The sequence below is a fragment of the Somniosus microcephalus genome, chromosome 25 (genome assembly GCF_052327205.1).
Source record: "Somniosus microcephalus isolate GS21.2 chromosome 25, FLI_Smic_1.0, whole genome shotgun sequence".
NCBI classification, from domain to species: domain Eukaryota; kingdom Metazoa; phylum Chordata; class Chondrichthyes; order Squaliformes; family Somniosidae; genus Somniosus; species Somniosus microcephalus.
The window spans coordinates 21,842,297-21,853,829 of record NC_141011.1 but is presented as its reverse complement, the minus strand read 5'-3'; positions in this window follow the sequence as shown (position 1 = coordinate 21,853,829).

Here is an 11,533-nt window from a genome sequence, read left to right as displayed (position 1 = left end):
TTGCCCTTGCGCCCTCGTTAGAGGAGGCCCACCGAAACCTCGAGGCATACCCCCGTAACGGCGCCGAGACATGGCAATCGAAACCGTGGGACACGGGACCGCCGCCCCCGGCACCAACCGCTGCAGCGACCCAACCGAGACAGCAGCCTCCGGTAAGAACTGCTTCGATGCCCAGTAACCAGGCCCAAAAATGCTATTTCTGTGGCCAGTTAAAACATCCCAGAGCGCACTGCCCAGCTAAGACAGCTACCTGCTCGGGCTGCGGGAAGAAAGGCCATTACGCTAACGCCTGCAAGGGGAAGCCAGCCAGCAGCGCAGCGTGCGGGCCGTGGGAGCAGCCATCTTATCCGCCATTTTGTGTACCCCCGGCCGCATGGCATCCGCCGCCATCGTATCCAACGCACTCAACCGCCATTTCGTCACCGGAACCGACCACCGTCTCGGCGGATGACTATAGTGACTCACTAAGCCACATACTGGCCTCCGTGACGCTGGATCAAGGCCACCCTCACCATCTATCCAGCTCCATGATGGATATCGCGGTAAACGGCCGCGCCACCAGTTGCCTGATCGACAGCGGGAGCACAGAGAGTTTCGTCCACCCCGACACGGTACGTAGCCACTCCCTCACGATTCTGCCAACGCACCATCGCATTTCTATGGCGTCCAAGTCCCAGTCAATGGACATCAGCGGCTACTGTGTGGTGACCCTGTCAGTAGGGGGCACTGAATATCAAAAATTTAAACTGCTAGTCCTGCCCCGTCTTTGCGCTGCCGTCCTGCTAGGGTTGGATTTTCAGTGCCACCTTAAGAGTGTCACACTAGCATACGGTGGACCCCTCCCCCCACTCACAGTCTGCAACCAACAACTTTTAAATCGCCCGCTGCAAACCACCTGCAGCCTTTCCACATTAAAAGTCCCCCCCCTCCCCTGTTCGCTAACCTCACCCGCGACTGTAAACCCATCGCTACCAAAAGCAGGCGGTACAGTGCCGGGGACAGAGCTTTTATCAGCTCTGAGGTGGAGCGGCTCTTGAAGGAGGGCATTATCGAAGGTAGCACTAGCCCCTGGCGAGCCCAGGTTGTAGTCGTTAAAACCACTGCAAAACGCCGCATGGTAATCGACTACAGCCAAACCATAAACCGGTACACCCAGCTGGACGCGTACCCCCTCCCTCGCATATCTGATATGGTCAATCAGATTGCGCAATACAAAGTATTCTCCACCATCGACCTTAAGTCAGCGTACCACCAGCTGCCCATCCGCCATGAGGACCGCCAGTATACTGCCTTCGAGGCAAACGGCCGCCTCTACCACTTCCTTAGGGTCCCCTTCGGCGTCACCAACGGGGTTTCGGTCTTCCAAAGGGAGATGGACCGAATGGTTGACCAGAACGCGCTGCGGGCAACCTTCCCCTATTTGGATAACGTCACCATCTGCGGCCACGACCAGCAGGACCACGACGTTAATCTAGCAAATTTCCTCCGTACGGCCCAACGGCTGAACCTAACGTACAATAAGGAAAAATGTATGTTTCACACCAAGCGCCTGGCCATCCTCGGCTGCGTGGTGGAGAACGGAGTCATCGGGCCCGACCCCGACAGAATGCGCCCCCTAATGGAGCTACCCCTTCCCCACTGCCAAAAAGCACTGAAGAGATGCCTGGGGTTTTTCTCCTACTACGCCCAGTGGGTGCCCCTCTATGCAGACAAAGCCAGGCCCCTCATCAAAGCCACCTCCTTCCCCCTGACACCAGAGGCGTGTGCAGCCTTCACTCTTATCAAGAACGATATCGCGAAGGCCGCAATGCACGCGGTGGATGAGTCCATCCCCTTCCAAGTGGAGAGCGATGCCTCCGACTTCGCCCTAGCCGCGACCCTTAACCAGGCGGGCAGACCCGTGGCCTTTTTCTCAAGGACCCTCCAGGGCCCCGAGACGAGACACTCCTCCGTCGAAAAGGAGGCCCAGGCTATTGTAGAAGCGGTGCGTCACTGGAGGCATTACCTGGCCGGGAAACGATTTACCCTGCTCACTGACCAGCGTTCAGTAGCTTTTATGTTTAATAATAAGCAGAGGGGTAAAATCAAGAACGACAAGATCTTGAGGTGGAGAATCGAACTCTCCACCTACAATTATGATATCTTGTATCGGCCAGGGAAACTCAATGAGCCCCCAGATGCCCTATCACGTGGTACATGCGCCAACGCGCAGAGTGATAGGCTGCAGTCCCTCCACAATGACCTCTGCCACCCGGGGGTCACCAGGTTTTTCCATTTTATCAAATCCCGTAACCTGCCCTACTCCATCGAGGAGGTCAGGACCATGACCAAGAGCTGCCAAATCTGCGCCGAGTGCAAACCGCACTTCTATAGGCCGGACAGAGCAAGCCTGATCAAGGCCACCCGCCCCTTCGAACGCCTGAGCGTCGATTTTAAAGGGCCCCTCCCCTCCGCTGACCGCAATGTGTACTTCCTCAACATAGTTGATGAGTACTCCCGTTTCCCCTTTGCCATCCCTTGCCCAGACATGACCAGTACCACGGTCATCAAGTGTCTGAATGACATCTTCGCTCTGTTCGGGTTCCCCAGCTATATACATAGCGACAGGGGCTCATCGTTCATGAGCGACGAACTTCGGCAGTACCTGCTAACAAGAGGTATCGCCACGAGCAGGACCACCAGTTACAACCCCCGGGGGAACGGCCAGGTGGAAAGGGAGAACGCGACGGTTTGGAAGGCAGTCCTCTTAGCACTAAAATCTAAGGGCCTTCCGACCTCCCGCTGGCAGGAGGTCCTCCCTGCAGCGCTTCACTCCATTCGGTCACTGCTTTGTACTGCCACTAATGCGACCCCTCATGAGAAAATGTTCGTTTTCCCCCGGAAGTCTACATCGGGAACCTCGCTACCGGCATGGTTGACTTCTCCTGGGCCCGTCCTACTGCGGAGGCACGTGAGGACGCATAAAACGGACCCCCTGGTCGAGCGGGTGCACCTCCTACACGCCAACCCCCAGTATGCCTGGGTGACATACCCAGACGGGCGGGAGGACACGGTCTCCATACGAGATCTCGCACCCTCGGGTACCCCTGAATTACCACCGTTATCCCCCTTACCACCGTTATCCCCCTTACCACTGTTATCCCCCACCACCCCTCCCAACCCAACCCCTGCAGACGGCATGCCAAAGCCCCAGGAATCTTCGCCAACCACCCAGACACCAGACCCGACGTCGGATGCTGCAACACCACCGCCGCCACCACGACGATCAGGACGTCAGACAAGGCCTCCTGATAGACTTAACTTGTAGTACCCTTCACCCCGCCGGACTTCACATTAAACAAGGGGTGAATGTGGTAAACCACTGTATTGTATATTGCCACCTCTGGGTGGCGCTGTGTATGGAGGCATGCCTCAGCTGACTCCACCCACCACTGTGTGGGTTTCGTTCAGACTTGTTCAGTCACTCACGAAGAAGCATGGTCTCTTCTTAGCTAATAAAAGCCTTATTCATCTCTTCTTTCGACTCATCATCTCTTCTTCGACTCATCACCTTTTATGAAGTAATTGATAAGCGTATCAGGTTCTGTGGTGGAATGAGCCTTCACCTTGTGGATGAACACCTCCCCTTCCTCCCCCACAGCTGCTAGGATCTTTTCCAGCAAGGGCTTAACTGTTAAAGGCCGCCCGTCCGCGGAGGTATATCCGCGGCGGGACCAGATGGCGAGGTACTCCGTACACGAATTGCACGTGAACATGCTGTCTGAGCAAACCGTGTATGGGGTTGGGAAAATCTCGGGGTGGGTAACCACGTACGCCACCGCGGACAGTTCAGCCTGCTGTGCGCTCATAGTGCTGGGGAGCTTAATTGCCAGGGCAATGTTTGCCGCAGGGTCATAAACTCCACACCCTGTGAGTTGTTCGCCAGCAGATACCGTGCTGGAACCGTCTACGTAGATTTCGCGGCCTGTGGGGTGTATCCCGGCCTGTAAACCTATGTTGACCTCCCATACCCCTTCTACGGAACACCGATGGGCTGTTCCGGGGTATACCATGTTGGCTGCGAGCTTTGGCTCACAGAGGCCTTTAACTTTGAGATCCATCTGGGAAAGGAGGAGGGTCCAGCGCGCAATCCGAGCGCTGCTTACGGTCCCATCCTTAATCCTTCCATCCAGAAGCATCTTTGTGGGGGTGTGCTGGGTGAGGAGCGTGATGGGAGAGGTTCCTGTGAAGATCACTGATCTGTTCACAGCCCAATGCGTGGCCAGGAGATGCCGTTCGCAATTGGAGAAACTCCTCTCTACATCCGTGAGCACCCTGGAGGAATAAACTACCGGTCTCAGCTTGCCGTGCCGCTCCTGGAGCAGCACGGCGCTCAGGCTGTCCCCACTAGTGGCTACCTCCAGGAAAAACTCCTCTCCCCCATCTATGGCCCCTAGGGCTGGCGCGGTCTGCAGATCTCTTTTCAACTTCTCAAATGCTGTCTGGCACCCCTCATCCCAAGACCACTCGATTCCCTTGTGTAAGAGTCGGAGTAGCGGGGCTGCTGTGGCAGCATAGTCCTCGATGAAATCTCTGCAGTACCCGGTCAATCCCAAAAAGGACCTTACACCCGTTACTGTGTTGGGGATCGGCAGATCTTGTACTGATTCCCTTCTGGCCTTATCTATGGCTCTTTCTCCAGCGCGGATGGCCAGACCCAGGAATTTGACTTCCTGCTGGCCGATCTGTGCTTTCTTTGGGTTTACTTTGAAACCCTTCCTTTCTAACAGCTCCAATAATTCGGCTAATAGTGGGCCGTGCTCCTCCCTTGTGTCCGTGAACAGGAGTAAGTCGTCCACATACTGTACTATCTGGTTGGGCTGGCTAAATTCTTTTAAACTCCCCGCCATGCATTGATGGAAAATGCTGGGGCTGTTGTGAAAACCCTGTGGCAAGCAGTTCCAAGTGTACTGCTGCCCTTTGAAAGTAAAGGCAAACTTGTACTGATCCTCCCGCCGCAGCGGAATGGACCAAAAACCGTTCGAGATATCCAGCACCGTGAACGTGGTCGCCGATGCTGGAATACTCCCTATTAGGTCGGCAACTGCTGCTACCGTGGGCGCGCAGGCTGGGATGTTACTATTGAGGACTCTGTCGTCCACTGTGGCTCTCCACGAATTGTCCGGCTTCTTTACCGGCCATAAGGGGGAGTTCACGTGAGTGGCTATTGGTCTCAATACGCCCTGCTGCACCAATGAAGATATTGCGGTCTCCATGTCGGGTTCTGCCTCCTTGGGGAAGTTATACTGCTTTTGGGGTCGGATCATGGGGTCCCCGTCTACGCTGACTTCAAACCCAGTGACTCTCCCACAGTCGTGCTTGTGGGTGGCAAACGCGGTCAGATTTTCCGACACACACGCCTGCAAGTCCGTTGGGACGTTCGCTACCATGAGCTCGAGATCGTAACCTCCTGACGGCTTCATGGTGCACAGGGCCCCCTTTTCTTCCCTCCCTGGGATTACAACTACCTTACCTAAACCGCTCTCGGCTCCCCAGAGACAGTGATTTCTCAGGTCCACGAGGATCCCGTGTTCCACCAAGAAATCAGCCCCGAGGATGCCTTTTCCACCCCCCTCACTCCACTTCAATAGGATACACGTCCATGTGGTGTGGAGTGCTCCCAAATGAATGGAGAGCGGGATGGAGTACGCGCCAGCCTGTTCTCTGCCTGTGAAACCCGCTACTGAGAATGGAGCCTGGGTGGACAGAGGTGAGGCAAAAGGTCTAGCTGTGTGGATCACGGTGCACGAAGCTCCCGTATCCAACAGGTAACTACCCTTTTCCCTTTCCACCTCCATCTCCACCACAGGTCTTCTCCAGGCGTCATAGCGGAGCGGACACAAGTAGACGGGCTGCGCAGGCGTCAGTCATTTAGGTGCTTCGGTTGGGGTCTTGGGAGCGATAGGGCTGTTGGCGACTGCTACCTTCCCCTGCGAGGTCATCAGAGACCGCATAGTCTCTAAAATTGACTCAATCGTAGCGGGATCCACAACCGCACCACCTCCTGTTGCTGGGGCAGGGGCTACGGTTGGGTTTTGGGCTGGTGCTGGGGCAACGGTCTGGGCTTGGGCTTGGGCTTGGGCTGCGGGGAATCTCCCTCTATTATCCTTCCATGGATTTCTACAGTCCTTGCGCCAATGACCCTCCTTCCCACACCCATAACAACTGCTTTTGGCTTGGGGAGGGCGATTCCCCTCCTGATGCCATTCCTTTTTAGCAGAAGCTGCGGGCCTTGCCTCATGTACCTTTCCTTTTAAGGCAGGTGTTTTCCTACCCTTGTTGTTCCTGTAACTGATCGTGAGCTGATCGAGCACTACATCTTCCGTGGAGCGGGCGTTAGTGGGGTCAAACCATGCTTTGGCCTGCTCCCTCACTATTGGCAAGCAACCTGCTACCAGGCACCGGAGCCAATGAGCCCTTTGTTCATCATTTAGCACGTCCCGGTCCGGTCCTCCCGGGCAGCTGCGCCGATACACGGGCCACAACCTTCCGGCGAAAACCCGTGGGGGTTCTCCTTCTAGCTGCACTGTCTTTTCTAAACGGAGGAACGGAGTTCCGTCACCCTCTCCTATAATCTCCAGGATCTCGTCCCGTAACAACCCATATTCCCTGTGCCCTCTCTTGCTCTCGTCAGGGAGACACTGGAGGAGCGAGCTGTCCAGGGAGAACAGCAGCATCTTAGACTGTTCAACCCCGTCGCAGTCATTAACGGCTGTGGTCTGCTCCACGTCCCTAAAATGGACGGAGGGGTCTCCTGATTCAGTGAGTTTTGGGATGTGACTGATCATTTCCCTTAGCTGTCGTGCGCTATGGGGCATTATGATCTGATTCACGAGGGGTCCGTCATCGCCATTCGCTGCGTCCGGACCGAGCCTCCGGTGTCACGTGGGACACATCGGTGCCGGTCCTGACTCTGCTACCTGGGGTGGCGCTTCCTCAAGAATCTCTTCATCTACCGTCTCCGTTTCCTTTCCCGGAGTCCAAGACTCATCATAAGCAGGAGGCGCAGAGGGTTCGGGGGTTGGTTCCTGAACTATCTCTTGTGGAATCGGTCTTTTGGATTCCTTGGCTAGCAATAGCTGGCTCGCTGGTGGGTTTATGAGACACACCAACCCGTTTGCCTTGGCTAGGGCCGTTCTCAGGTCCTCTTGCTCCCGGCGGCAAGCGCTGTGGTCGGTGCTCTCAGATCTATCCTCCATGGCCATCTTATATGCTGCCCTGGCTCCCAGAAATTTTTCCTCTTGGGTCTCTATTTGCTTAGCTAGGCGGAAACACCTTTCTCTCATTCTACCTTCACAGGCCTTGGCTTCAATGACCTGACATTTTAAATACTCTACCCGGGATTCGTGGCGGTGAGTTGTGGATTGGCGTTCCTGATTCAGCGCGTTAAGCGATTCAATCAGTTTCTGACCTCCCGCAACCTTTTCCTCTACTTCTGTAAGCAACCCTTTGATCTGGGCTGTCTGTGCTACAACGACTTGGTCCAAAAGCTGGATTTGCTTCTTGTAGCACATCAGCCAGACCGCCTTTTCTACAGATTTCTTATGCTCTTTACCCTCTGTCCACTTGATGGCTGCGTCTAGCGGGCGCCTATCCCTTAATAGGTCAGATATCCATTGTTTTGTGAGGTTTACCTTTCCAAAAACATAATCCGCTATTCTTTCATCCATCACATTTAGTTTATTCAGACCTTGATCTAACACACTACTTTCCTGCTGCCAAGGTCCTGCTGCGGTCGCCATTTCTGTAGGGGGTTTCTCTTGCTCGTTCTGGTCTCCTGCCAGGCTTCGTGCAATAATTACCCTTGAGTGGTTCGACCCACTCTCCCCTACGGTTCTAGACCTTGGATTTAGATGCAGAGAACTGTAGTGCAGAGAAAGGACTCAATAGACCAGGTTGAATAGCACGAAATGGATGCTTTTATTTTCAAACAGTTTGAAGCATTACAAAATACATGTCATAGGCACAGATTAAAGTAACTACAATCATGCACAAATTTATGAACTTGACTCTATGGAAGTGGGGAACACACGGCACGTCGTAAAAGGGGAAACACATTACGATTTAACCTTACTCCCTCCCCTAATACCTAAACTAAGTTTCGACTTGAGGAACTCGGGATCATGCTCACCACTATCAGAATCGCAAAAAAGGGGGTTCGCAGTCTTTTTGGCACAACTTTCCGTCGTCACGTGGATCTGGAAACTTCTGGCACAGTTGGGTTTTTTTCTCTCTCTCTCAAGGCGGTGGGGCAGCAGACACAGCCTCGATGAGCGCTCGTCAAGGTTGAAATCCGCTAAATATTCTGTTGTGGATTTGGGTCCATGGAGGAGTCCCTGCCAACAATGGAATGTTGAGGCATGGAAGTGTTAGGCCCGGAGAGTCCTTTCTCTCCGGCCTGGATCATCGGTCCTCCTGAGGGTGTCTTCTCCTTCGGCCTGGGTCGTCGATGAGCTCCCGACAAAGTACCCGGGCCACCCTCGTCGTCTTCCCGTTGTGGCCGAGCCTTGTCTGGCAGAACACCGACCGTGTCCCGAAATGGAAGTGCTGCCTTGCACTGAAAAGTCCGTCCCGAAGCGTCCTCGAAAAGAAGAAACGTCTTGGTCGAATTCCGAAGAAGTGAAGTGAAATGTGAACGTGATCCTGCACCTGTGTAACCGTACCTGAACTCCCCTGATGGACTTTTCAATCCATAGTTATACCCTTTTGGGATAGTCTTATCTCCCGCCAAATCATAGTCCTGTCTTTGTAATAATTTTGGCGGGCAGAAATCTCTGCAGGGGCGCTTTGTCTTGTAACGGGGGCCGGTGATACCTTAACTGCCCTTCCTGGGCCGATAATGTCTTTTACTTTGTCACCGTAACTCGGTTCGTATATTGATCGGTCTGGAGATTTCCCTTGATGGCTGTTAAACGGTTTTTCCTTTGTACATTAAATGGGTTTAAGTGTTCATGCATTGTCCGCCCATATCTTGATGGGCCCCATCCTGTCTCTGAAACTGTCTTGTACTTACAATCTAATTAATATGTATGCTCAGTTCCCTGAGTTTCGTTTTCCCGATACTGGCTTTCGCGGGCTTACTGTCTTCAATCCACAAGCCTGTCTGGCTTGCAGTAACAGAAATCAAATGGTCCAGAAAACTGATCACGAGGCCCGGCGGCCATTTTGTATGCCCTTTTATCAAAGGTTTTTCTGTACAAGCTTACCTTGGTCAATACTGTCTTATTTTATCCTGTTTTCTTGCGTGATTAATGCTGAAAATTTCGAATCTTGCAAGTGGCAGATGGAATTTAATACAGAGAAGTGCGAGGTGATGCATTTTGGCAGAAGGAACAGGGAGAGGCAATATACATTTAATGGCAAATTTAAAAGAGTGTGCAGGGACAGTTGGCTCTGGGAGTTAATGTGCATAGGTCCCTGAAGGTGGTAGGACATATTGAGAGGGTGGTTAGCAAAGCATATGGGCCTAAAAATTCGGATGCTTTGCGCCTCCCGTTAGTGCCCAGGCGCAGCGCCACCAACGCCTCACGCGAGATTCAGCAGAAGGTTAGCGGCGGCGGTAACCATTAACGCCCCGCGGTAACCGTTAGTGCCCCGCGACACTGCGCCGCCGGCGATGACGTCATCACTGTGCGCAGCGCCCCGGCCGTGATCTTCGGTAGCGCCCCCTGACTTACCGCCGGACGCTATGTCCAACGGGGTCAGGGGGGGGCCTACCTGCGGCCGGGGCGGCGCTAATTAAAGGGAAGGTGCTGGGCAGCCATTTTTGTTGCTGGCCGCCTGCCAACCCCCTCTGCCGTCCCCCTCCTTCTCTGAAGCTCCCCGGTGGATTGCCGGCTGCACTCCGTGAGCCCGGCACTTCTCGAGTGCCGGGTTCTTTTGCCGACACTCCGATCCCTGGTGGCCCAGCTGGGCCTCAGGTCGCGCTGCACTAGGCCCCTCCCCTTTAAGAAGGGGAGGAAGGCCTGCAGTACCGCGGCACGTTGCGCCGCGATATTCACTCGCAGCGCCCCAAGAGGGAGGTGGGGTGATTCTAGTAGCACCCCGCTTCCCTCTTGGGGTGCTACTGATGAATTTCAGCCGCGGGGGCGCTAATTGTTTTGGGGTGCTAAAAGTAGCGCCCCGGCGAAGTTAGCACCCCAAAGGGGGCATAACTCAATTTTTCTCCCTTGGGATCTTGGGTTTCTTAAATAGAGGTAATGAGTACAAAAGTAGAGAAGTTATGCTGAATCTTTATAAAGCGCTGGTTAGGCCACGACTGGAGTATTGCGTCCAGTTCTGGTCACCACACTTTAGGAAGGATGTGAAGGCACTTGAACGGGTGCAGAGGAGATTTACCAGAATGTTTCTGGGGATGGGAGATCTTAGCTACAAGGACAGGTTGGAGAAGCTGGATTTGTTTTCATTAGAGCAAAGGAGGTTGAGAGGTGATTTGATAGAGGTGTACAAGACTATGACGGGTTTGGATTGGCTAGACGGGGAAAGGCTGTTCCCACTAGTTGATGGTACAAGGACTAGGGGACACAGATTTAAGGTTTTGGGCAAGAGATACAGGGGGCATGTGAGGAAAAACTTTTTTACGCAGCGAGTGGTGAGGACCTGGAACTCACTGCCGATGGAAGTGGTGGAGGCGGAGACATTCGGGGAAAAATTCAGTTGTTTGCGCCTTCCGTTAGCGCCTTAATAGGGCACTAATGGGGTGCAAAGCAACTCGCGCCCGGGCACGGCGATATTTGCACCATTCGCAAAATTAACTAGACATTTTGCGGCGGCGCTAAATACTACCGCCACGATCTCCTGCGCCGGCAGATTGTGACGTCAGTCGAGTGCGCAATGCCCCGGTAGCGCCCGGGACTGGATATTGAGTGACACCCCCTGCCTTACCGCCTGCCGCTAGCAACGACAGGTTGAAGGGAGCGTTTTGCAGTCAAAGGGACTAGGGGAGCGCTATTTAAAGGCGACCGCTTCCTGCCTTTTTTTGTTAGTGACATTTTTGCACCACGTATTCTGAGAGAGAGAGAGAGACTTCTGGAGAGATTCAACGCTGTGTGAAGGAGTTTTGGGTAGTGAGCAGCACTTTGCAGGTTCATTTTGATTTGCCCTTCCTTGCTTCGCCAGCGCTCTGAGGTAGCGCCTCACTGCTCAGCCTTTGCGCCTTAAGTCAGGTGTGAAGCGCCTGATTTAGTGCTCCAATCACCTCCAGGGGCGATAAAAGCCAAGTTTGCCATCGGAGGCAATAATTAGCACCAGGCGCTAAACTTTGCGCACGGCCGATAATCGCGCCCCAAATGGGGCGATACCGAATTTTCCCCCCTCAATATTTTCAAGGGGAGACTAGATAGGCACTTAAGGGAACTAAACTTGCAGGGCTACGGGGATAGAGCGGAGGACTGGGACTGACTGGATTGCTCTACAGAGAGCCGGCACGGACTTGATGGACTGAATGGCCTCCTTCTGTGCTGTTATGACTCTATAAGACTCATTGTAGTTCAGA